We start from the raw sequence: 25,500 nt of genomic DNA, 5'->3' as shown, positions 1-25,500 counted from the left end.
TGGCGGTCCGTGGCATCCAACGTATGATGTGCCCCTCCGTTAGTTGATTTGGTAAGCGGGCTATATAATTTTGTTTCTGTTCAATCTCCTCTCGATATTTTTGACAGATTAACAGCTCCCATTCCTTTTGAATTATTCGTCCTTCTCTCCTATGATGTGTTTTTTTATGCCACAGATTTCCAGCTCTCGTTCTCGCTGATATTGTGCTTTAATTGCACCTTGTCTTTGCAAGCATTGAATAAAATTAGACAACTGGGCTTGAGAGAGCCTCCGCTGCCCTGGAATCCAGTTCATTTTGAATCAATATGGCAGTTATTAATTCTAGATCGGCCATTAAGAATGCTTTGGTACTCAATAAGTTGATTATGGCATCTAAATTGGATATTTTATTAATTATGGAATAATGGTTTTCTGATTCTTGCTCCACTTATTTTCATCTGTTAGTGCCAGATAATTTTCATAGTAAATGGCTAAACAGAGATTCTCACTGTTATCGACCACCAGGCCCTTTTGGACCTTTTCTTAAGTGACTGGACAGTCACCTGGGGATGGAAGCTCTTTCGCATTTCAATCTTGTCATCCTTTGTGACCTGAATATCTGGTATAATGTGTTAGATGATGCTGATTGCAATAATCTTTCGGACATTCTATAAACACACCATTTGCAATTTTCGAATAAGTTGCCAACTTATTCTGGAGGTAACTACCTTGATCCAGTACTTTTTCGGGGACTGAATTTTCTGCATCAAGCAACCATGCCAGTTTCTTGGTTTGACCATTTTGTGATATTCTTTTGCCTTTCAGTCACTTGTGCCACCCCTTTACAACCTCAAAGCAACAATCGTATTCTATGTCGTTCAAGGAAAGATTTGGATCGTATTTCAGGTGTGATGCTGCTGGATGGACAGCCATCACTTGATTCCGAGTCTGACTGTGCGACTATATATGATAGTATTATATTTGGACTCCAAAGAATTTGTGATACAATGGCACCTTTCAAATCTCATATGCTCATCTATAGGAATAATACTTGGTATAACGATCAATTGCGAGCTCTTAAGAGAGCATATCCAGGGAGGAAAAAGCAGTGGTTAAATAATAAAGTCAAACCTCAAGACTTATAAGAAATAAATAATCCCGGCAAAAGCTTAGTATTTGCAACAACAGATTGATTCTTCAGAAAACAGACCTAAAGGCTTGCTTTCTGCTATTAGAATTTCTGTTGCCCCTCAATGTTTTGCCACTTGGCTTCCCCCCTCTCTTCAGCTTGCCAAAGATTTTAATGTTTTTTTTCACTAACAAAATTCCATTCAGAACAACAGTGATCTCGAGCTTGCTAATGTATGACCCTGTCTGTACGTGGCACATTATCTGTGCCTGATCCATCTATTGGTACTTTTTCATGTTCTCTGGGTTGATTCAGCTTTTGTTGAGGAATTGCTGAAAACTCTGAAACCAGCCAACAAACTTAACTTATGATCCCATTCCTGCCTCTTTGGCTAAACAGCATGCTGCTGCTCTCAGTGTTCCTTTTACTTTTTTTACTAATTCATCTCTTGCCAAGGCTTTGTCCCGAAGGAGTTAAAGAAAAGCATACCTCATTCCTTGTTTGAAGAAATCTACTCTGGACCATGAAATATTGTCCAACTATCAGCTTATTGCTGGCCTTTTGGGGCCCGGTAAGGTTCTGGAAAAAGTTGTTACCTCACAGTTGCAGAACTTTCTTGAGGAAAACAATATTCTTGATACTTTTCAGTCAGGTTTCAGACCCAGGCATGGGACAGAGACCACACTGCTCTCAGTGTGTGATGATATTTTGGGGCTGCTGATGAGTGCGATATCTGCATGCTGGCTATGCTAAACCTATCGGCAGAATTTGATACAGTGGATCTTGATATTGTAAGGAAGGCATGGTATCAACAGCAAGACAGGCACACGTAACGATAGTTCAAGGGTGTTTATTTCACTTCAAAAAGGGTTGAAATAATGCCTAGTTAATCCTAAATCTATATATGGGATCAAGCTACGAAACCTCAAATAATAATAATCCAGTCCTATGGTCTCTTGTCAAAAAAAGGGCTTATACTAATAAACTTATTGCCTATCCTTACCTATAAATACAAATAGTGTGGAACACAGTTTTACGAAAAGAAAGAAATGTTCACAAAATGGTATGTCATTGGCCTTCTACCCCACATTTTCAGCTAGGGGCGAGGTGGTACACTCAAGTTTAGCACAGTTTCTGGCATCTCAAGCACGAGGATACAGTTCAATCATAAGCATCACAGCCTTTCGTGCCCAAGTCTCTTTGGCTCTCAAAGTCTCTTCTTTCAGAGGGCTTGATGCGACAAACAAACAATATGTTATTTTCCCCTTCGGCTTTCACAATTGTTCCATTTCTCAGGCGATTCACTATTCACCTCGGATCCCCCTCAGTCGGGTTTAGATCCTCCTAACACAATACACGTAGGATATTCACGATTCACCATGGATTCCCCTCAGATGGGTTTGGACCAATTCACTTTTTTACACAAATTGCTTTAACCGTAAGCTCTCAGCTAAGCTCCCTCCGCCGGGCGTGGACCAACTTCATTTACTTTGTCATCAACTTTCTTTACGCTATTGACATCGAAGACTTTCAACTGTGCAAAGGATTTTACTTGACCCATTGCAGGACCACTTTGGTTTCACAATTCCTTTTCACTCTTTTGCTTTTGCCACTTTCACTTGGATACCTTAAAGAGACTTTTGAATGAGCACACATGTGGTGCCGGGCCACTCTGTCTAAGGTATCATATCTTGGCTTTAAAGTTCAATCACTCATCTGTTGTTCAATTTTGCTCACGTCGATTACCACATACGCTTCATACACTGGTCACTTAAGCTTTCACTATACAATGTTGCCGCTTGCAACCTTGGCTTCAACATAGACTGGTTTGGTATCAGTCTCCCTAACTCACCGGCGGCTGTGCTGACTTCACTGGTACTGCTTTTTTGTAGGAGCCACGGATAGTAACACGGCGGCAAGTCGTTCTCCCAGCCTTGTCGATTGATGCGGTAGAGCCCCGGGGATCTTGGAAACACAATGCAGGATTCTTCAGCCTTGATTCCTGGTCCTACATTTCCTATTCTCAAATGTTCATGAAAGTAACAGTCTCCCTTTGAAAAGGTCAAGGGCACTTCCTTCCTTGCAATCCTCTTCGGTCTCGCCGTCTTTGCCTTATATTAAACTGCCATCTTTGGACAGTTGCTTCTTTGTGTACATTGCCTTGCTCAAAGTGTGCTCTCATGCTCTGTCTTTTATGCATGTGGGGAAGTGTAATGGAAGTCAGGTGTGTGTAATGGTCAGTAATTGCCTGACCCTGTCAGACTGTTGAGATGTGATAGATATGGCTCTGGTGTTAGTCCGTTTTCTCTAATAGTGAGATGTCCATGAGGAAGTGTTTGTTTCGGGAAGGGGGTGTGGGTTGAGTTCTCAAGGATCCTACCTGGTAGGATGGGGTAAAGGTGTCACAGGGAAGGGTATGCTACATCTCCATGATGCGTCCCACTACCCAAAGACCCCTGACCCAGGTGATCCTCCCGCACTGGTCCACCCTCAGGAACTGGATCCAAAATCGATTGTCGTGTCCTGGCCACCTGAATGACAGATCCCTGGGGAGTGGTGGGTGAGACACCTTCAGGTTTCTCACAATATCATGCTAGGAGATAGATTTCAGTGGCTCGGATCTCCAGCAAGTACCTTAGATGGTTTGCTTCCTTTTTATCAGCCTTTGTTCAATGTGTCAAACTGGGTTCATTTGTTTCCGGTTCTCAGAGTTCATCATTGTCACACATTCTCTTCAATATTTATCTGTGTCCTCTGTTGGATATCTTTGCACAGTTTCATTTGCAATATCATTCATATACGGACGGCACCCAGATCTATGTCTGACTTACTCAATCTAGGGCAGCCCTGAATAGGGTTGTGGCCTGTGAAGAGAAAATTAAACTTTGGATGTTGGATAGAAAACTCCAAATGAATCCAGCTAATCATGGGCTCAAGAAAAAGATTAGCTGCTACTCTACCTTTTGTCCCACTTCCCTATTTTCCTGTTTTTCCCATCCAATGGTCATCTTATATGAACAATCTGGGTTACATCTGGCAGTCAGATTTGTCTTTCAATATGCATATCGGTCACGTGGTCCAAGCTACATATTTCCAACTTAAATTGTTGAAATCCATCTTTCCTTTTCTTGCGGAGAAAGATTGTGGCCCTTTGGTAAGAGCCTTAGCCAACTCAAAGCTGAACTATTGCAATGCCCTACTTTTGGGTATTCCTAAATATCAACTGTATTGCCTCCAGACCTTTCAGAAATCAGCTGTTAGGCTGGTCTTTGCACTGCACAAGCATTCTTATATTTTGGGCTATCGCAGATCTCTTCACTGGCTCCCAGTGTGCAAATAGTTATTTTTTTTAAATGTTGTGCTTGATTTATAAGTGCATACAAGGGCTTGCGCCGGTGTATCTTTAATCAAATATTCTAATCTACCAGCCAACACGTTCTTTATATTCTCTTGACCAACATCTGCTTGTTGTACCTCGTTCTAGATCAGTTTCCTGGGGTGTCAGATGATTCTCTTCCAGAAGACATTGGCGGTGGAATGATCTTCCTTTGGAACTTTATCAAATAGACCCTTACAGTCGTTTTAGAAAATGTTTAAAAACTGCCTTGTCCAGCTAAATTGGCTGTTGTTGGTGTTTTTGATAACCGCTGCTCCCAGATGCAGGTTCCATGCTTGGTTTCCAGCGATATGTGCTTTATAATAATTAAATCAAATCATCTTCTTCCTGGTCCACTAACCAGCAACCACTAACAACTACTACTAGTACAAGTGCTCTATTGTGATGCTTGTGCTTCTTCAGACTTTCCACACTTAGATTCTCAATATGGAAAGTTAATCAAAGAAAACTACTTCTTGGAAAATACTTTAACTTTCAACAACAACATAGGTGTTAACAATCTCTTCAATAATGGTACAATACACACTGTTGCTGCTTGTTCCAATACTTTGTTTTCCACAGGCAATGCAGGTTATATTTTTCTCCCCCTTGATAGTTTCTACAGGGAAGGCTTCTCTCTTGTCACCTTTGTGTTTCTTCTATAACATCGGTTAGCTGCTGGTAATATCTCTTGTTCAGGGTTCCCACATTTAGGAAAGTTAAATCCTCTTTTGTTTATTATTGGCTTTCTTTGGCTTAGACAATGTTGGTTGTTATTTTCTCTTTCAAGTAATCTTCTTCTTTGCAGTTTACATTATTCAAATGTTGCCCCCTCTTTACTTTGGCATCAGTGGTTATAATATTTCCCCACTTGGTCTCTATCATTATGAGTGTTGCAACAAAAATACTGTAATTCATTAGTTTGATATTCAAAAGGGTTATTGGCAGCCAGTGAAATATTACAGAGCGCCCTCGGGTTACTTAATGAAGGCCAACTCACCGCTCTTTCCTTGCGCTTCTGTCGGACCCGCTGCTGCTGATACTTCTTCTTTTCTTGTCGGTTCCGGGGAGTTTGACAGCTCTGGTCAACATCCCATGGCCCCCATTTTCCGAAAAGGAAGTCTGCCTTGTGGCTCACATACTCCAGTGAATGCCAACCATCGGAGTAGAATGCCAGACCAGGAGAGCTTCTGACTCCTACAGGACAGCCAGTGACAGCACTGCTTCCCACTGCATGTCCTCTGCAGTTCAGAGTCTCAACTTCTATGACTTTCCTGACACTGTGCCCTGCTTCAAACACAGCAGCGGCTCCTGCGTCTTCTTCGCTTTGCTTTTCTTACTGCTACTGTCTAATGGCCTGCACCTGAAGGGACCTTACATATTCAAACGTCCCACTGAGGTGTGGGCCATTAGAACCACTAGACTGCATATTAACGTTCCGTACCACTTAGCCCCACTTCCTCGTCGCAATACATAGAGCATTATGGGACTTGAAGTCCCTAATGTTCGTGTTTTTTTTTATTTTTATCAAAGGCTTCAATTTTACAATGGGCCATTTAAGACCATGGGATTATTAGGGAAGTTGGTTAGAGGGTTCTCCCAATCCTCCTGACCTGAGTCCCCTGTCATCTGATCCTACTGCAGAACACCACCCACAGGGTCAGCATCAGAAGTGTCTGCCTTATCCTGGACACATGAGAAGGGTCAACGGCCAGGGTCTTTGGGATGATCACCTTTGATTCATCACACAGCGTTCTGAAGGCTCTCTGCTCTCAATGCCTCCAAAATTGTTCTGCCTCCAGGGTGCTGTGTGGTGCTGTGAGGGAAACTGATCCTCCTCTGTGCTCCGATACAGACGGCCTTGCTGCAGCCACCGATTGGATCCCCCCCTCTCCTACTTGGGCTCGAGCCTTTTCAGTTTGTTCCTGGAATGCAAGGAAGGACACCATTGATCCTGGTTTCAGCTAGGGGCATCACCAAAACAAGTCAGAAACCAAGCCAAACCAATTTAAAGCACCCTGCATCTTAGAACAAGGTTCTACTGCATATATCCTGCAAATAATCGAGAGTCAGCATAATAGGGAGGTATGGCAACATCTTGGGGTGCCTTATCCCCTGAGGCGGGGTGGGCGGCACCCCAGTGAGATCCTGAGATCCTGCTTGCCCTGTCCTCTATGGAGTATATTGATGAGCAGGCTCACCTCTCACGTGGGGAGAAGGGACACATTTGCTGGATTGGTCACAGGTCATATAGGTGTTGTAAAGGTGCAGAAAGAGGAGACTGACACACAGGTAGCATAGTGGTTGCTATAAACATTTATTGTTTAGAAACTGAGGAGAAAACCTAACTTTCCCTAACTCTAAAAGGGGTCTCTTTGCCTCAATTAAAAGACGAATAGCTCTGACAAAATGTCTGTGTAAATCAATATTACACCATCCACTGTCAACAACCCTACTTCTGTTCCTTGCAAATAATACTAAATTAAAAATAAAGTAGATCTTCTTGGTCCAGAAGAATGACTCCCTTCTTTTGGATGGAGGGTCAAAGTTTGTTTCCAAGTATTGGTTTCTTCTTGGAGGAATGGCTCCCTTCCCCAGGTCAAAACATGAAAGGCAAAGTTCCAACAGTTGCCCTTGGCAGACCCATTGTCTATCTTCTGACAGTTCATCATAACCAGAGGAAATTACTCCCTTCCCTTGGGTTTCATTACCAGGAGAACAACTCCCTTCTCCTGGTATCATTTCACTTGTTAACGCAATCCCAGATCACAAGGGGGAAATTACTCCCTTCACTTGGACCATCTCTCATGTAGCTGCCAATACACAGTACCCAAATGTTCAAATGGTCTTCAACCCCACCTTTTTCTCTTGTTTGATTGGTCTCATTTTGCATCTCTCTTTAGCAATTACTGCAATGAGGAAGATGACTCATGCTACTTTCTGGTCCCAGAGCCCAGCTTCTCTCTATATTCAATTTGGCCCACTTCGTACACTCTCCTGCCAAGTTTGAGCACGAGGAAGATTCCTAACTTCCTGGTTTGGGTCCCAGAACCTTGATGCTCTCCCTCCTTGGATCAGCTCTCTTGGTTTACTCTCTTGCCAAGTACTGGTATGAGGAAGATGCCTCACTCCTTGATGTGGGTCCTCAACCCCTGTTTATTTCCCTCTTTAGTTCAGTACTTTTGGCATACTCTCTCGTAAAGTGAGAAGTACACCTTGCTCCTTGATGTGGGTCCTCGACCCCTCTCTGGTGGTCAGCGCCTTTTGTGACACCACTGGGCTGAGGAAGCATTTCTCTGATGCAGGGCCCTCTTGCCACCTGCCCCACATCCCTACTGGGCCTTCCAAATATCCCCAAACCTGCCACTGGGATTGGGTATCTCACCCATTCTTCCTGGGGGCGGGTGTCCTTACGACAGCACCACCGTTCCTTCTCCCTCGGCTCATCAGCTGCACCGGTCTGCGGTCTACTTCCTGGCTTCCCGCTCTTCACAACCCCACTACCACATGGTTCTCCAGGCCTGGCGGGAGGACGCTTCCTGCATGACCTCCTTGGGACTTCCATGGTTGCTCGCCTGCATCCATCAATCTGCCTCGTTTTTCACTGGACATGATTCGAAACTCCTGTGTTCATCGTTGTCTGAATACAAGTCCTTCTTTGGTTCCTTCTTTATTCTGCAGGCTCTACCCTTGTGCAACGTCCACACCTGCAGTGGTGGCTGTCATGTTAGTCCTTATTCATCCTATGGGCCACCTCGTCCCAGTGCTTGAGTCATGCAAACCCTCAGGACTCCCAAGTATCTTCTTTGTCCCAGTACCTTTGATTAGGTTGACCTCACAGATGTCACAGAAGTACATGGGCCTACTGTCACTTAGAGAGTCTGTGTTGGAAGAGGGGTCTAAGGACTGAAGGGTTGTATAGTGCATAGGTGGAGGCTGGCTAAACCACTTTCTCCTGACATGTTCTACATTGTCCCCCGAAGGGAGGCCCCTTCCTATGAGATCCTCCCACTGAGTACCACCCCAGGGGGACTATCAGATTGCAGCCTCACCACCCTGGACTCATGTCAAGGGGCTCACCTTGGGGAGAAGTGACACAGTCTTGGGATTCTTCACAGTGTTGAAACGGAGAGACGAGACACTTGGTCGCTGAGTAACTCCACAGGTAAAGAGTTGAGGATTCTAATTAAAAGTAGGCGTCAGGTGATATCTGTTCCTTTGGCCAATAATGTTTTTTATGGAAGAAAATCAACCATTGAGGCACTTTGCTGCGGACAGCTGCAGACTGCTCAACACTTGCCTGCTGCTTCACCACTGGTTCATTTAATCCTATGGCCCACAAAACGTGAATATTTCTTGTTGACATTTCCTCCAAAGACCTGTTCATATTAATTATGTTTATATTGGCTAACACCACCTACCTAAGTGATTCAAGACCCAGAAGATTAATGTGTTCTATTCAGCCTATGACTCACAGGTGCGAAGCATTCCTTGCAGACATTTCCTCCACATCTGTGTAGTTTAAACATCACTCATTGGTGAACTGGGATCCAGTGAATGGATTGCCAAATTGGAGAGACCAACTCTTTTTAAAAATATTTTTTTTTATAAATCACAGACAGTGTCTCACCACATTTTGAATTCCATGCCAAGGTTGACATGATCAGCTGGTAGTCCAGATATATAAAGCATTGTTCTATTCCATTTGGAATTGATGAGCTCAATTACAACTCTGACATGACCCTCTTTAAGAGAAAATTGGTGATTCTGAAGGAGCTGGTACAGTCTGAAGAAATGACTACTACCATCCTGCCCTATCCAAACCACTCATACCCAGAAACATGCTACCCATGATATTAGCTTGTTGCAAAAATCCAAAATAAAATAAGCAGAGAAAAGGCAATTATGAAGTCCCACAGCTTTCTCAATAAATAACATGCATATTTAGAAGTCACACCTTCCGTTTTACCTTTCCAAGCCACCCTGTCATTCTATTCTAATTCTCACAAGCACATGTTCTCACTATAAGATTGAATGTCAGATCACTGATAATAAGAACCTGCACTCTCACAGTTGGCACAGAAAACACTCAGAGTCTCAAGGGCAGTTCAAGGATCTTAAGTAAATGATATATCCTCTCTTGCCTTTCCACGAATCTCCACCATTAACAAAGGTGGCTGTAACCCCTGGTTAGTTTAACCGATTGGTGACATCCTACTGTCTAATAGCTGCCTTATGCTAAAGGTGTTCGCCCTGAAAGCAGACTTACTAACTCCCTTTGGGAATTCAGAACTTTACCTACTCTCACTATGGGTGAGTGTTCTAATGGGGAAAGTTAGGACTTTATCCTTGCAGCTACACAGTAAGCCTTGTTTCCACTAGCCCTTCAATTCCACCTGCTCCTCCCCACCAACGTCCTGTCCATCTGATACTTCATGGCTTTTCTCTCCGGCCTCCACATTTTGATGTTAAATCCTTCCTCACTCCTCCTATTGTACTGCTACTACAAAACACTGCTACAGCTCCTACATCACTACTACTCCAGCCACATGGCTTCTAAACCTAACACGCCGCTCCTACTCCCCCTGTACTACTACTCATGCACTTCCTTTCACTCTTTTCCAGGCTTCTCACATTCAAACCTTACACACTTCTCTATATACACACATCTCACACCCTTGCACAATCACTCTATAGAGACATTATGACTCCTACGTCACAGCCTCACATGCTCCAAAACTCTTCTCCACAATCGACTGATACCTCTTTCCTCCCTCTGGTAAATTTGTCACCGTCCGCCTCCTCCTCTGACGTTATGTAATTCACACACCTTCTCTTTCCCATCACATTCTTTTATTTCCCTCTCTGGTGAGGGTCATTCAGCTGCCCCTATCCAATATTTCTCTTCCTCCCACCCCCTTTCTGTGTGTATGTAAAGTTGCTTAGAAGTGCCAATTAGCCATTTCAACATTTTACCAGGTGAGATTTCTACCCCAGATATCCTGTGGGGATAGACAACAATGTCAAAGGTAATTCTCGGGGTTGCAATGGCAGGAAACTTTAAGGCAAGTCTGAGGAACCTTTACGTCTTAAGTACATAGTGGTCTTGTAGATTGTTTTTCTTTATGGAACTACCATCAGGCTTTATCAGTCCTGTTCATTGTGCAGCAGCTCTGTGCTGCTGCATGGCTGCAGTCAGCATCTCTCATTAAACATCCATCGCAGTGGTTGGGTCTCTGTGATGATGGAGCTTTGCTCATGCCAGTAACTTCTTCTGGCTTCTCTTCTCGCATCTGATTGCTTGCCAGATTCTCTTCTTTCTCTCATGTGCCATCATCTTAAATGGGAAAATATAACAGACAAATATAGGCACTCATAGGCAAGGCTGGAGTCATTGTTCTATTCAGATACATACTGGCCCAGAAGTGGGTGGAAACAGGAATTTGGGCAAAGTCTCTGATGCCAATGTGCACCTCAGGGTTCGGACAGGTTCTTTCATTAACAAGGATATGCCTCCCACCAACGATGGCAAAGAGAGCCCAGGCTACAAATTCATCCCAATTCTTCTAATCTTTTAGAGGATCTGTTTCAGGGTCTTGTTAAACCTTTCCAACAGGCCATCTGTTTGCTAATGATAGACTAAAGTTTGCGAATGATAGACTGAAGTACATAGAGTCTGCATTATTATCAGTACAAGTTTCACCCTTGAGCCTGGTCTTGAAGCTACACTCTTGATCAGTCAGTATCTCTGAGGGCAAACCCACTTGGGTGAAGAATGGCACCAGGGCTCTAAAATGGCCTTCATGGTATTGCTGCCCAAGGGAAAGGCCTTTGGATATCGGGTTGTTTAGTCAACAATGACTAGGGTATATTTGACCTTGAGAGTTCCAGTTGTCCAACTACATCCTTGCCGATATATATTGGAATTTAATTTCAATGATGGGTAAAGGTTGTAGTTTGGCCTGGGCAACTCTTCTGGCAGATTGGACAGCAGGTGCAGAGTTGCTTTACTTCAGCATATACTCCAGGCCAGTGGAACCTGGTAAATATTTTCTATGTTTTCTAGAGGCCCAGATATCTGGCAGTAAGGTTTGAGTGGGTGAGTTTCAATACTGCTTTCTAGAACTGTTTGTGAACCAGAAAATGTCAATAGTTAACAGCATCAGCTCTAGAGTTCTCAATGATCTGTTACAACACCCCTCCTTTCCTGAGAAAGTGCAGGAACTTGTGTTTTCTCTCACCTCTGAAACCAAAGATTTTCGGGTCTGGGCCAAGAGCTTATCAGTTCTTTGGGACGTTGCAAAGTCCACAGACATGGGTTTGAGAGGCCAGTGGGGGTATATTCAATTTCTTAGGCTTTTGTCATCTTGCAAAATGCAACCTTTTATCTGTACTCTCTTCTCTTCTGTCTCCACTCTTTGTTGTTAACTTCTTACTCACTCCTCTTACACTACCACTACTAATACTCCTCCCATAATACTACTCTCCTACTACACTATTACAATACTACTCTCTACTACACTATTACACCCACAGCACTAGTACTACTCCCACGCTATTACTCAATAACCTTCCTTTCACTTTATTCCATCCTTTTCACATGTACACCTTAAACTTTCCTCTCTCCACACACTTCTCACATACAGGCATACTCAATCGACAACACCACCAATCACTCCTAAAACAATGCTTCACCTGCTCCAAAACTCTTCTCCACAATATGCTGCTCCTCACTCGAACTTCTGGTCTGTTGGTCGCTGTCCACCTCCTCCTCTGGCAACACCAAATTCACCAACACTTCCTGTTTCCCCTGCCTATATATCCCTTCCCTGGTGAGGTTTGGCCTATCCAATATTGTTGCTTCCTTCCCTTTCCCAGGTGTGTATTTGTGAAAACATGCTTAAAAGTTGTTTTTTTAGCCCTGCCCACTTTCTCTGTGCAAGCTTGACACCCATGAGATCTGTCAGTGATGGAAAACCAATGTCAAAGGTCTCTGGGTTACAGAGGAGGAAACCCCAAGGGTATGTCCAGGGATCCTTCCTCTCTTAAGCCCATGGTGGTCTTGTGGTTTGTGTTTCGCTACGGGACTACTGGTATGCTTTGACTAAGGGTTGCTGCGTGGCTGCTTCATGTTGCTGCATGGCTGGAGTTGGTGCCTCTATCTAATTTACTGCTCTGCCACTGTGATTGGGTCTTTGCCTGCTAGAGCTTTGTTCATGCCAGTAAATGCTTCAGATTCTTCTGGTTTCTCTTCTCGGATCTCGGTGCTTGCCGAGTTCTCTCTCTCTCTCTCGTGTGCCAGCATGTGAAATGTAAAAGAATACTAGTGAGCATAGGCATTAAACGGCAAATCTGAAGTCATGTTTCTTTTCAGAAACAGATTTGCACACAAGACAGAAAGCAGGAATTGGAAGGCCTCTCTGTTGCCACTGCCAATTATCTCAGGGGTAGACCTGGATGTTACATTAACCTTGGTAGGCCTCAAACCCCCAGCTGATTGGGGTTCCCCCCTTTGACAAAGACAAGCTATTGGCTTTGTCACAGGACTTTGGATAGAAGGATTAGCCAGCTTCCTATAGCCGGATCCCAATATTCTCATCAACCAAATACAAATTCTACTTTCCCTTTCTTCTCAAACGTGCCATGCCAATTCATAGCATAGTTCTTGGACTAAAGATTGCATTGCATTGTTTGGAGTGCACCATCTGCATATTTGTGTCTACAATGGGTTTTATAAGATTTAATTAATGTGGTGCATTTGCTCTGGCACTGACCTGGCCACACAGACAACTTTCAGCTCAACTTCTCACATGTGGTGTTCCACGAGGCTCATCCTTCTCACTAATACTCTTCAACATCTACAAGTCTCCTCTCGTGCAACTCATCAAACAAATGGGGCTTACAAGCTACAACTGTGCAGATGACACTCAAACAATCTTCAAAATCACCACCAGGAAGAGCATAGACCAAGCCCCTGTCAATTTCCTCTCACAAAGCAATACATGGACAAGCAATGACAACCTTAAACTCAAACCGATAAAATTGAAATTATGATCATACCCAACAACCCTTCTATCCAACAGCCCATACCGTGGTCATAAACCTACACAGTTGCAAAAGTCTTGGTATCCTGATGGACAGTGGGCTAACACTGGAACGTCAAATTAATGCAGTTAACTTGCCTACGACCTATCAGATGAACATTGCTCTGTCTCACTTTTCCACACAGAACCATTATTATCTCAATTGCCATGTCTAGCATCTAATTTAGCATGCCTGACTACCCCACCATAACACTACAGCAAATCCAGAACGCAGCAGCAAGACTAAACAGCACACCAGCATTAAGCTCATTACAAGAAAAGTTTATATTCCAAAATTCTCAACTTCTCCACTGAACAATTCATGGACAAGGAGCCAAATTAATTCAAGAAATAATCTCCATCTACAAAACCCTGAGATCTAGCAATTGCATTTGCCTTTAACCCAAACGTTATTCAAACATATGGCGGATAATCATTTTCAAGAATGTCAGCAAAACTCTGGTATTCCCTGTCCAAAGGAATATGCACAACAGAGGACACCTAACCTTTAGGAAAGCAGTAAAAACATGGCTGTTTAATGTGCCATGCGAACTTGGAAGCCATAGGTTATTGTCAAAGAGAGACCAAACATAGCTGACCATGACACGCTAAGTTTCACTTACCCAACACGCTAACCGCACAACTGTGACTTTACACAATGCCATGAGGACTGCACTCTCTTTCCCACACTACCCCATAATAAAACCCTCCATACTCCTGCAAACATGCCACCCACAATCCAACTATGCCACGCACATGAAACCTATAACACCCCCCACACTGACAGCAAACTGCAGGGCTCCACACTGCCTCCAAAAACATAAACAATCTCAACAGAGCCAATGCATCCAGATGCCATAGGCACACAGTATAGACACACACACCTTGCATGCCCACAAACCCAGACCACATAGAAACAAACCCACACACCCTGACCATTCTTTTCTGAAAAGAAGCTAGCAATACCACAGCAAAAACAATTGTGAGATCTCCCTCTCCTCCCTCTAACAAACCAACCTGCCAATTATTTTAAGGTCTGCCAGAGCGCCTGGTGAACTATGCAAATGGCAATGGTATGCACTATAGTCCCCACTAACATACCATACCATGTCTTAACATACCTGAACAGATGTCTCATTCCTTACTTCAGTGTCCAGTAACTCGTTAAGTCTTTTCTTGTGTACATCCTCACAAGTCCATGCAAAATATCTGCATTTAGTAGCTGTCGTGTATTATGCATTTAAATCACCTCCAGATAAGCACACTTCATTTACTTACAGCATCATCACGAGTTTGGCGGTAACCCTTAAATGCGGCGGTAACGTTATTACCACCGCATTGAAGGGTCCGCCAAATCACGGGTTTGGCTGCATTTACCCCCAGCTCTAAACTGAGGGTAAATGCGGCAGGAAAATCCCCATTTCTGGGCGCAATTAGTGCCGAAATGGGGAATTACTATTACCCCCAAACCTGTGATCCGGCAGTAATAGCGCCGGAGGGTTTGGCGGTAACGCTATTAGGCCGGGTGGTATCCCGGCGGTACCGCCCAACTCGTGATGAGGGCCTTACTGATTACCTGTTAAGGTAGTAGGGAAAATGAAAACAAAATGTGTCTTTTTAATGGTGAATGAACCCATTTGCTCCCAATGTTTTTCAATACGTTTTCCGATTTACAGTATATCACAGGCCATATGTTGCGTTCTGCGCACACCACACACCACTTGACTGTACTGCAGGGCCGGCCATTTAGTTTCTGGCTGAATTTGTAGTGGTGAACGTAAAGCAATGGTGTGATAGATTGCGTTACAATATATTTCGGTACGTTGTAAAAAACTTCAACATGAAGGAAAGCGTTGGACACAGACCAATGAATAATTCGGTAATGCAGAGATACTTTTGTTTCCGGCTTTAATTGAGGATCATTGTTCTTTTGTTCTCTTGTTTTAAACAGAGCACACACGCCTCGTGTATCAGGTTATAACCGCAGCAGTCGCAATAGCTTTGTAATTGACTTTGTCCTTCTGCTTGGCTGAACTTCAGGGCCCTGCGCAATGAAAGAGTCTGCAGTGCTACGCAGTTCCAACTGGCTTTTTTCTTTGGTTACCAGGGAAGGTTAAAAGCTAAGGTGAACTCGAATGGATGTGCACTGTGATTGTCAGGTGCACAGGAGAAGTGTGTGTCCATCAGGGAACATGTCTGCATTGACTGAGAACTACTAGAATGCATAGATGACTCAGGCTTCATTCAATAAGATAGACATTCTACATCCCAGTAGGTGATGTACACTTCTAAACCATAACGATCGCAAATGGGTCCATGGAGGATCCTAATGAGCACCCCAATTTGCGCATCTCAGCAAAAGTTGAGGATTGTGCAGGCAGTGGTACAGAACTAAATTTCCCCATGAGGTGGTCATAGAAGAAACAGATGGAGTAGATACTTTGATTGAGGAGCCCAGAGGTGCATATATTACAAGGCCTGCGGTAGCAGCCGTGTAGTTATTGTACGTTGCTCAACCCATAGGAAGAACACTTTTTGGGAGGCTATTTTTGCCACCCCTGGACGAATCCTCACCAATCTTTGCGAAAAAAAAAAGTATATGCCCCCCTTGGATTGAGTATGCAAAGTTTGGTGAGGTTTTGTCCAGGGAGGTCGGGGGGGGGCAAAGTTATAGGGGGGTCCCAAAATGTGTGGTTTTCCTCATAGACGCAATGGGAAATAAAAGTTGCTCACACCCACAGCCCAAACCGCTGGACGGATTTTCATCAAATTTATGCCAGGAGTTGCAGCTTGGTCCTGAATGAGTGCTTTTGTAAATTTGGTGTAAATCCATCCAGTATTTTATTTTTTAAACTGCTAAAAAATAGGTAAAAAAATAGTGATATCTGGGTTCGGTCAGTGGACTCGCTTCTGTGAGAAACCTGAGGATGTTCTCTCTGATAGACCAGGGATCCTATGTTCAGGTGGCCAAGAGAGGGCCATTGCACTTGGATCCTGACCCTGGGTGTGGACAAGCAGGGGAGGATCCCCTGGGCGGGGATCCTTGGGGACTTTTGGAGGAATGCCCTTGGGAGGGACGCGGTATTCACCCCTTTCCGGTACACATCTACCCAACATCCCCTCAGTCTTCTTGGGATATTCTGAACCAAAGCCCACCTATCCATAACCATACACATACCTTCCCCGGCGAGACAGCATTACACCCAATTTGCAAGTAATTATCCAGGAACACTACAACTCCCATAATCCCCCATCACTTCTCTTTTCCAAAAACACTGAGACAAAGAAGAGAGGGACTGAGAGGATGAAGATTTCTCAAAACCACACTGAGAGACAGACTGGCCTATGCTAATAAAGGACTGTCTCACTAATAGAAACAGGCGAGGTCAGGTCTCCCTTGATAATCAGTCTCACCTGACACCTATTAAGCGTCCCCCTCAGTATAAAAAGCAGGGCACTCAGACAAACTCTCAGCGAGCTAGGGATGCTGGATGGTGCATGGAAGCCAGAGGAAGAGAATTTGAGCTGGAGAGATCCTGGAAGGCCTGGAGGGAGAAGGCGGGCTGATTGCTGGGTCTGTGAATACAGGGGAGGCTGCAGTGTGGAGAGGAAACTGTACCTCCAGGAAGTCAAACCATGGGCAGCTGAAGTCACCTGGCGGTGCCCACACTAGAGCTCTTCCCCTGGACAAAGCAGGAAAGCCCAGGCCTTTGAGGGGCAGGTGGCGAGACCCTAACCTCAGCAAGTATCCCCTTGAACTACTGCAGCTCCCAAAATGCCAGAATGCCATTTTGGGGAGCTAGCAAAGTTGTAGTGAAACAGTGAAAACTGCATTCTGGGACTCGAAGTCCAAAGACTTTGAATTTTGCAAATCACGAGTGGTCCAATCCCGGTTGAGGGAGACCCGTGTGGGAACTATAAAAAGGGGGTCCGAAATCGATTGCGGGAGACCCCTGAGTGGAAATGATTCCAGTGGCCCTCCCTGGTGAACGACCAAGTTGGGGAGGTGAAGCAACTGCTGTGGTATTGACTTTGGCTTCAGAGCAAGGACACAAATGCAAAAATCAACCCAGCTGGTTAGTGAGAGAGATTCATGCAAGGCCGGTCTGTATTGAAGTTGAGGATATAATTTAACAGAGTCGATCGGCAACGCGGAAGTGCCCAATCGAAGGTCTCTGTTTAAAGTATACCATGAGGAGGCAAATGAAAGAAATGTGATAATTGAAGTGGTCATGCAAAGGTATTTTGTAAATCCCATCATAACGACAAAAGTCTTTGATTTACCTAAACTTAAGGAACATTGTGAGTGCAAGGTCGAGCCCGATAGAGGGAGACCAATGGCAAACTTGTGATGAACTGAGAGAAATTGAGTTTGGAAGGTCTGAGCCCAAACGACGGAGACCTATTGTGAACTGTGGAACTGCATACTGGTGAACTTTAAATCCTGTACATAAGGAACTTTTGTTTTTGCATTTAACAGCGAGAAACCTGAAGGTGTCTCACTTACTAGTACCCGGGGATTTGTCTTCCAGGTGGCCAGGACACAGCCATCGCTATTTGATCCAGTTCATGGGGGTGGACCAGTGGGGCAGGAGGTCACCTGATGGGGTGTCTTTGGGAAGTGGAAGTGGAACACCAACAGGCGAGACGCCTTACCCCCTTCCCTGTAATACCTTTTTCCCATCCTACCCCATAGGATATTTAGCAGCTCTAACCCCCCCTTTCCCGACACAAACACTTTGTTACACTCAATTTTAACTGGACACTTGGTCACAGGGGTTAGACGAAGTGATGTCTGAAGTAGGACGGCTGAACATCTGTAGAAACATTGCCCTTTCTTATTTGAGCTTGATCAAGAGCTCGAAGCAGATTAAGATTCTGTAATAGTCTATTGGACTGCACAACGTTTCTACAAATGGGTTTTTGCAGACGCTGATGCATGTTAAGGCTGTACACATGGGGCCGGAACTCTGAGCATATGTTCTGGGAATGTAAAGAGATGAGGTTCCCTTGGGGTGAGTTGATTAGGATCTTCAATACTGCATTGAGGATATCATTAGATTGTGATTTTGAAACACTGATATTAGGTGTGGATAGCCAAATCGATGACCTATCCGGATCACAGAGAAATGGTTATTCAGAGCAGCCTTGATGGCTAAGAAGTTCATTTTGAGGAACTGGAAATCTGTGATTTCTCCAGAGATGAACATGTGGTTGGGGGAAATGCAGAGGGTCATCTATGAAAGCCAACAGAATTGTAAATTGTTAGGTGAAAGTTGGGGGAGATTTTTAGAAATGCTTTAACCAGATATTGGAAATATATTGGGATCTGCAGCAGTGACTTGGTGAGAAGAATTGGTGTTGCGGTAATGTATTGGTTTGTTTGATGTATTATTATGATGTATTAATCCGTATAACATAAAGTTTTAATGTTAATTAAAAAAAGTAAAACAGTGATTATAAATAAATGATTGGGGCTGCTATTGGTTTAGTAGCAGTGTTGGGCTCAGTGTGCATTTTAACTTCTGCGTATCCCTCTACTCCTGCGCAGCAGTAGTCATGTTGTCAGTGTGTGTGCTTTTCAGTCATGACACATTCTTTGGACATCAGGAGATAGTTATGGGTGTTAACCTTTTTTCCCATATGTTTTGTTAGGCATCAACTGCACTAGATTTGAAAGCTAACACACAGGTAGACAACACACTGGGAAGTGACGCAATATCCCCCATTCTTGGAAGTATGAATGCACAATATCAAACACAGTTTGAACCATACCAGCAAACCCCCTCAAGGCTCTCACCACCTTCACAGAAGCAAAACAGTGAATCATAAGTGCGGGCAGGAGTAAAAGATCAACAGCTTTCCCATACACCAGCTTCATGCTGATCTTATTTTAGGGAGTAGATACAGCCATGGTCTGGCAATATTGTATTCCACAATGGGGATTTCCATCGGAAAGGAAATTCTGCCCTCTGTGTTTTTACAAAATTTGGTGATTACCCCAGCTTTTATTTACCACTGGTGATAACTCAATGAAGTGGATTTTACTGTCAGGTGTTATTTCCTTTTTTATGACAATTTCCTTAAATCTGGCTTTAATTGACAAGTAACTCCATACATACTCATATGGTTTGTTCTGTAATATGGCCCTACATTTCGTGTTTTGTTTTTCAACATGGGACAGGCCAATGTCTTCAGCCCATAATCAAATCATCTGGATTTATCAGGATCCTAATATTAGAACACACCTCTCAACATTCCATTTCAGCAACTGAACTGCTAGGTCACAGTAATGCCCACATCACACTGCTGTGAGTAATCTGAAAGTAAGCTTGTAATAGTGTTGGTGGTTTCATGTGCTCTGCATTCTTTCCTCATATCAGCTGGACAGCATGTAAATTGCATCGTCGTGGGGTAAATAGTAAGTGCGCCCTCGTGTTTTGTAGGTCAAGGATTGCAGGCTCTGTAGCAACCAAGCTAGTCTGGCTTTATGCCAAAGCACGGTGTCTAGTGACATGCAATAGCACAGTATGCCTTGGCTTTCAGCAGCAGCACAGGCGCTAATGTGCTCATGCAAGAGAATAATAATGATGAACATAGCAGTGATGAAAAGTGTCGTAAATGGATCTAATATATTCATAGGACTGCGACGTGTTTTCAGGGATTGCATACGTCTAGCCTAAACACCCCCCGTGTGTGGCACCATTCCGTGAAATTATTCGAGCTAATGGTCACTGAATATTTGAGCAGACGTGTGGAAGCTGCCTGCATGGTAGAATTATGGAACCTGCCTGCTCTGTGCTCACAAGTAATGCATGCCAGTATTGCAGCTGCAGTATGTTATGCCTCTGCATTATGTCTGCAGGGTAACCTATAGAGTTAATTGCCGTGCATGCATACATGTATACAGTACTAGGTCTCCATTAGTACACTGTGCGTTGTGGCACATTGTACAGATAATAGCTGTCTTTGGTTTCAAATGTGCATTTCTTGTACTCCATCATATTATGCCACGAAGTAAATCGCATCTCTATGGTATGGCATTATTTCGACGAATTTAGAATTGCAAATGTCGAACTATGCATTTAAACACATACATAATTAAGTATATGAAGGAAATGTGGTTTTGTGTGCATGGCTAAGCGGCATTTTACCACCCTTCCCTGACATGATCCCCGTCGCGCACCCTTCCATACAAATGTTTACTTAACATGTGGGCTTCGTTTCCTGCTTGTTGGCTACCGTAGGGCTTAGTAATTAGCACAAACAATGTGGCTGGCACATTAGGTCTTGCACTGGAATCTGCCCTGTTCATAACGAGGACCATGTGGCTCTATAATTCTGGTTCCATAATGCTACTTTGTCGCACCTTGGATACTACTTCAAGGTAAACAGATTGTTCTCCAAACGATAGAAACACCATGACGTGCACTACATGATATGAGAAAAATAACGAATCAGGACTGGTTCTTCTCTGAGTTAATACCATCCAATACTTCCCTGACAGTAGGTATAAAACTGCGTCATGCTATTCAGGCTCCCAGCATTCTATTCCAGGCGTGTGCACATCCGGTGACTGAAATGGACGGCGAGCTATTGCTTCTGCACCAATCCACATTCATCGTCTGTGGAAATACCGTTAACACCTCCATCGATCAGGCATCGTGCATGAATGGACGGTGGAGCTTTCAAGCAGTCGGCTCGCGAGCGTGGATGGGGGCGGAGGGGGGATGACTCAGAGGCGGCTCATCTTTAAACATCGCTCACTGAGCTGTTTCTCAGATTGCAATATCTTTTCTGTCATACTTGCAGGTGAGGAGGACAATGCTGTTTGTTCTAAGTGCATTGGAGATATTCTGACAGGCCCCCCGCTGCGAGTCAATTCACAGCTGACTTGCACTTTGTGTTCTTTTTTAAGATATGGCAAGAACAAAAAATGCAATCATGTTACCACTATGCACAGACTAGCAGTACCGTATATGTTATTCTATTCCTGCTTCTAAAATGCATTATAAAGTGTGTAATGGTCTACTATGGGCGTTATTTCCATTTTAGTTAGTTTTTTCAGCCTTTTATTAGATACACAGTAAGTAGCAAGAGCAGGGGCGGCTCCTCCACAATCCGCGACTGGGCACTGGTCGCTGTCGCCCAATATGGAACAGCCAAGGCCAGCCCAGGGAAAGCGTTCCCAAACATTCCTGGGCCGACTTTAACTGTCAAAGGGAAATGTGGTTTAGCTTTGACAGTTGAAGTCCCCTAGCATACACACACACAAGATGCCGTGCAACGCCACAGGCGTTTTGCTTTCCCATCCTGGTGTGGCCCAGTGGGGATGCAGGCTAGGGAACTGCAGGCATAAATGTGCCTAAGAGGTGCTCACATGCCTCCCTGCACAAGTAAGCTTTCTGGCACAGTGTTTGGGAGATGCCCGGGAGCCCCAGCGCACGCCCCCAAGAACCAGGATGCTCTTGCTGCTTCCTGTTCATGTGGCGCAGGAGCTGAAGGTACCAAGTGGGATATGGCATTGTCACTGGGACAGCAGATAAGGACAATGGCCCTCATTGCAACACCGGCGCTAAACCATGTCGCTATTAGCACCATGGTTGGTGCCGGTGTTGTAACGGGTCCGCCATGGTTCAATGGGGAATTACCACCCCATTCCAAGGTTGGCGGGGCGGTAATTCCCCATTGAACCATTGCCCTTCCCCATTCCCATTTTCGCCCCAAAGGGCTCTATGGGAATGGGGAAGGCGCTAAGTACGGTACCGCAAATTGTGGTACCGTACTTAGCACCAAGGTCCCTTTGCGGGTCCCTACTTTAACGACCAGCCGTTAAGGTCGGGTCCCGCAAAGGGACCTCGTAGTAAGGCGCTAAGTGATTAACGTCGCCGCAGCCTTTTACGGCGCCGTTAAACACTTAGCGCCAGGGTCGTAATGAGGCCCAATGTTTTTTTGTTTTACCAGAATACATGCTTGTGTGTATGCATGCATGTAAGTTCTTGTACCTGTGAGTGAATGAGAGAGTGTCTGTCGTATCTGTGCGCGAGTGAATGGAGAAATTAACGGATGTTTGAATGCATTCTGAAATGAGAGAAATTGATTAACTAATGTGTGTCTGCACAGGGAGAGAAGGTGTCCTGGGGGGCAGGGGGTGAGTGAGGCTGCAATGTCATGTCCTGGCACAAACCCACCCTGATGTTGAGGGTGTTATGATAGGACTTGACATTCACTGTTGCCATTGCCCACAAGAGTAAAGGAAATATGATTTGTGTTTGCTGCACTCTTGATGTTCATTTTGTTTTTAGATGGCAAGACTGGCCTACATTAGTGGGCCAGTCTTCATATATATATATTTTTTTGTTCCTGTAGCACAGTATGAAATACATCCAGACTGGTCCATCAACAGAAGCCAGTCTTGCCAAGGCAGCGCAAGGCAAAAAGGATGAGAATCTGGAGCAGGGGGCTGCAGGTGGAAACATAAAAAAAGGTTTTGTTTGTGTGTGTGTGTGTTTGCACAAGTTTATATCTGTAATTGGGTGCGTGAGTGAGAGAGTGTATATTGTGTGGGGTTGAATCAAAGGCCCAAACAAACATAACTGAAAGGCCCACTGGAAAAATGACCTGCCAGCATTCAAAACTTTGATACTGAAAATGGGCCTATAAATACAGACGGTGTGTGCCTTTCTGCAGTTGAAATCCAGAGAATGCTAAAACAAAAAGTGCAGATTAGAAAGGCATATCACATTGCTGGCTGAGAGATAAATGCATCATTTTCATTGAAACTGCAACACATTGAAATGCTGTGTACACTGGAAAATAAGGGAAACTGGGCCTCGCACGGGAGTCTTAAAGCCAAGTAACAATTTGATGTAAAGCGACATAAGGCCCACTTTCCAATACAGAAGCCCCTCCTTAAATTTTGCAACATTGATACAAATTGCTGTGTACAAATCAAGGGACTGAAAGTGAAATGTTCTGAATTGTGTGTAGTTTGTAACTGTAAATGTAACATGTGGAGAAAAGGGTTCAGCTGCCAAATGAACATATTATAGCTTAAAGAAAGATATTGTGACAAGCAAAGTACAGCATGCTGGTCAGTGGACCTGACTTCTACATGGGGGTTCAAAATAAACTTCCCCCATTGCCAGAACTGTTGTCTTTAAAGGCTCATTTCTTTGCAGGGAAATTGGCCTAGCCAGTGCTTCACTGGAAAGTATGGAGGCGCTTTGTTTACAGGGTTGCAATCAAGTTAAGCTGTACTCTGAAAAATAGCCCAAATTGAAGGACCTTTGTGGAATGAGTCTTGGTTAATGGGTGATGGCCTGCCCTTAGTGGTGTAGAGACCATCTGGATGGAGATAGACTATCTTTTCAGCCTCCCTCAGCCTGGCCAGGGTCTTCACAAGGGAAAATTAATGGAGTTATTGCCGACAGTGTCCACATTGCTGCCCAATAGACTTTGAGTCACATGATTTCAAGGAAATGGGAACTCAAAGATGAAGTGAAACTAGCAGTGGAATTAATGTTGAGAATATGTATAATGTATTTTTGCCATTGAATTGCCCATATGACCACATTTTCATGAATTTCACGCTCATCTTAAGGGTGAGAAAAACCATTGAGTTGTCATGCAAAAGCTAAATTCAAGGGAGATTTCTTGGAGTCGTTTCTATAAAAGCCAGAATTTCAGAACTCTGGTACTTAGCCAAAAAGTAATTACCGCTCCCCGTGAAGTGGGAAGAAGCTGAAACTTTGGCCAATAGTGGTTAACTGTATCACATCATTGGTGGTAAAGTGTGATCATAATTACTGCTTTCGTTTTCATGTCATTGAGAAAAAAAACACCATTGTGCAGGCAACATGGTGCGAGCATGAGAGACGTCTAGATTTGTCACGATGAGAGGATCAAAGAAATATTTACATTGTGATGATTATTTGTAAAATAAAGATAGTTACCATGTGGGGCCTTTTTTCGGTGAAATCTTGCAAAGAACATATAAAATAAATGTCACTTTAGACAGTATATTTGTCTCCTCCCTTACTTATTTCCATAAATTAAATGCTACCACCTGTCATGATGCCTACCTCCAAGGAGCCAGGTCCGACCCAGCAACCCCAGAAGCAGGCGTCATTTCCCCCAGGGGAGTGCCAGCGGGCCCAAGCTGGGGCCCTTTGGATGCAGTCCTGGCGCCTTAGGCGCCAGGCTCATGTTGGACCTCTGTCCTGGCGCCTTAGGCGCCAGGCTCATAAAGCTAGACATATGTTCAAGTGTTTTAATGTGCACTTACCTGATGCAGACCATGCTGCCACATCAAGGCCCTCTTGAGGCCTGAATGGAACTACTTTACCTGTGGGACTACTTTCCACCCGGGTGTGGTCGGGGAAGGATACATACCTGATCGGAGGAAGGATACACACTTGGAACTTCTTCCAAAGCTATTTAAACCACACCCGATCAGCAACTCACGCTTCGCGTTGTTCTGCTCCTCGCAGCTGGACGCTCACCGTGTCAGCTCCTGCATCTGGACCTCAGCCACGCCTGTCAGTATCCTGGGTCACCTGCAAAGGGAGACAAAAGACCTTACCTGCTAAATCAGCACCACAGAGACTTCACACCGACGATCCTGAAAAGGAAGACATCATTTTAAAAGCATTTCGCTACGATCGCTGCAGCGCTGCATTTCACTCACCTTTCCTGGACGCCACCTTCTTCAGCAGCGATCATCCGGATCCACAGCCACTTCCCAGAGCCTAGAGAGAAAAAGACAAGAACAAGGTGAGAGAAGGAAGGGAATAGGAAAAGCTCAGTTTCCTTCTAAGTCTTACCTGTTGGGTCATTCCCATTTCATTTCGGGTCTTGCCGCTTCCAGGCATCCAGACCCCGGCCCCTATGGGGAAAAAAGACAAAGACATTGAATGAGCGAATGCAAAGAC

General features: G+C 44.3%; 1 protein-coding gene across 4 annotated transcripts in view; it reads left to right on the top strand.

The window, feature by feature from the left end:
• Nucleotides 1–25,500, top strand: part of DIAPH2 (diaphanous related formin 2) — a 5,141,990-nt gene that overhangs the window by 3,150,556 nt on the left and 1,965,934 nt on the right. The window lies entirely within an intron of this gene.

This window comes from Ambystoma mexicanum, chromosome 5p, assembly GCF_040938575.1.
Source record: "Ambystoma mexicanum isolate Mex_15411 chromosome 5p, UKY_AmexF1_1, whole genome shotgun sequence".
NCBI lineage: Eukaryota > Metazoa > Chordata > Amphibia > Caudata > Ambystomatidae > Ambystoma > Ambystoma mexicanum.
This window is presented reverse-complemented; position numbering and strand designations above follow the sequence as displayed.